The sequence below is a fragment of the Glycine soja genome, chromosome 8 (genome assembly GCF_004193775.1).
Source record: "Glycine soja cultivar W05 chromosome 8, ASM419377v2, whole genome shotgun sequence".
NCBI lineage: Eukaryota > Viridiplantae > Streptophyta > Magnoliopsida > Fabales > Fabaceae > Glycine > Glycine soja.
In genome coordinates this window covers 24,173,990-24,176,514 of record NC_041009.1, presented here as the reverse complement: position 1 = coordinate 24,176,514, position 2,525 = coordinate 24,173,990, and the positions used below count along the sequence as shown (strand labels likewise).

Sequence of the window (2,525 nt, the reverse complement as noted above, 5' to 3'; positions counted from 1 at the left end):
TTGTGTGTTTAATCCTTTCGTGTTTTATGTTTAATTGTTAGTATTGTGCTAGTATGTGTGTTAGTGTTGATTAGTGTCCTGGTATTTTGTTTAAAGTCTGTTCTGTTTCAGTTTTACCATTAAGCGTTTCCCCTGTTTCAGTCTTGGGTGTTTTGCTGTGAAGATTGTGCTTGAAAACAAAGTAGTAGTAGAAATCAGCTTGCGGAAAAACAGAGTAGTAGTAGAAATCAATTAGAGACGGATTTTAGCGACCACCCATGCTGAATTAATTGGGATTTTTTGTTTTAGTAGCTAGGGTTGTTATTTTTGGCTGAATTTTTTTGTGGTAACTTCTTTTAATCTATATTTTGTGGTAAAAATAGCTAGAGCCTTTAGTTTGGTCAGATTTGAAAGTTCCAAAAAACTAGCAAATTTTGTGTTTGTCAAAACTTCAAACGGCCATAACTTTTGCTCCGGTTATCAGAATCGCAATTATTATATATGCATTTGGGGTAGAAAAAAATTTCCTACATTGTGGTAGCCGGCCATAGGCCGGCTGAGGTCTCCATCGTCCAAAAAAAGCGATTCTGTCAAAAGTTTTTTATTTTTCAAGTTTTATTCACTTATTTTTCTTAACCTACCAATTTTAGCTTTCATAGTTAGACTTTGAATTTTTGTCTGAAATTTTTTGTGCTATCTTCTCATCATTTTATAAGGTTGCTCACAAAATTTCAAGTCATTTGGATATCATTTGAGGGTAGCTGTAGTTCAAACCTACACCTTTATTTACATGACAAGGCAACTAGTTGTGTGCATGCTGAATGTAGTGTATGACTAGAGGCAATCCATCTGACTTACAACCCTTTGATCCTGAGATAGATAGGACATTTCATAGATTATTTAGGCATCATTTTATACCTTTTGATCATTCTGAGCATTCCATAACTGGTGAATCTGTGCATTCTGTTATTGGTGATTTTGAACATCCTGATCTTGAGCATTATAATTTTGAGCATTCTGATTCTGAGCATTCTGATTTTGCACATTCTGAGAACATGGCACAACCTCCACCTCGTGAGAGGACTCTAAGGGAAATGGCTGCACCTGATTTCACCTATGAAAGCTTGTGCATCCAATACCCTGATGAGGATGTCCCATATGTTCTTAAGACTGGACTGATTCATTTGCTTCCAAAGTTTCATGGCCTTGCAGGTGAAGACCCGCACAAACATTTGAAAGAATTTCACATTGTCTGCTCCACCATGAAACCCCCAGATGTCCAAGAGGATCACATATTTCTGAAGGCTTTTCCTCATTCATTAGAGGGAGTGGCAAAGGACTGGCTGTATTACCTTGCTCCAAGGTCCATCACGAGCTGGGATGACCTTAAGAGAGTATTCTTAGAAAAAAATTTCCCTGCTTCCAGGACCACAGCCATCAGGAAGGATATCTCAGGTATTAGACAACTCAGTGGAGAGAGCCTGTATGGGTACTGGGAGAGATTTAAGAAACTATGTGCCAGTTGCCCCCACCATCAGATTTCAGAACAGCTTCTTCTCCAATATTTTTATGAAGGACTCAGTAATATGGAGAGAAGTATGATAGATGCTGCCAGTGGTGGAGCCCTTGGAGACATGACTCCTGCTGAAGCCAGAAATTTAATTGAGAAGATGGCCTCCAACTCCCAACAGTTTAGCGCCAGAAATGATGCCATAGTCATTAGAGGAGTGCATGAGGTAGCTACAAACCCATCTGCATCATCTGAAACTAAGAAGCTTGAAGGCAAACTGGATGCGTTGGTCAACTTGGTAACCCAGCTGGCCTTGAATCAGAAATCTGTACCTGTCGCAAGGGTTTGTGGTTTGTGCTCCTCTGCTGACCACCACACAGACCTTTGCCCTTCCATGCAACAACCTGGAGCAATTGAGCAGCCTGAAGCTTATGCTGCAAATATTTACAATAGACCTCCTCAACCTCAGCAGCAAAATCAACCATAGCAGAGCAATTATGACCTTTCCAGCAACAGATACAACCCTGGATGGAGGAATCACCCTAACCTCAGATGGTCCAGCCCTCAGCAACAACAACAGCAGCCTGCTCCTTCCTTCCAAAATGCTGCTGGCCCAAGTAGACCATACATTCCTCCACCAATCCAACAACAGCAACAACCCCAGAAACAGCCAACAGTTGAGGCCCCTCCACAACCTTCCCTCGAAGAACTTGTGAGGCAAATGACTATGCAAAACATGCAGTTTCAGCAAGAGACCAGAGCCTCCATTCAGAGCTTAACCAATCAGATGGGACAATTAGCTACTCAATTGAATCAACAACAGTCCCAGAATTCTGACAAGCTGCCTTCTCAAGCTGTCCAAAACCCCAAAAATGTCAGTGCCATTTCATTGAGGTCGGGAAAGCAGTGTCAAGGACCTCAACCCGTAGCACCTTCCTCATCTGCAAATGAACCTGCCAAACTTCACTCTATTCCAGAAAAAGGTGATGACAAAAATCTACCTAACAATTTTTGTGCAGGTGAATCTTCTTCCACA

General features: G+C 41.3%; 1 non-coding gene across 1 annotated transcript; it reads right to left on the bottom strand.

The window, feature by feature from the left end:
• Nucleotides 1-1,412: 1,412 nt before the first annotated feature.
• On the bottom strand, nucleotides 1,413-1,519 carry LOC114424800. Its single transcript, XR_003669100.1, has one exon. It is a non-coding gene; the product is annotated as a small nucleolar RNA R71 (small nucleolar RNA).
• Nucleotides 1,520-2,525: the final 1,006 nt, after the last annotated feature.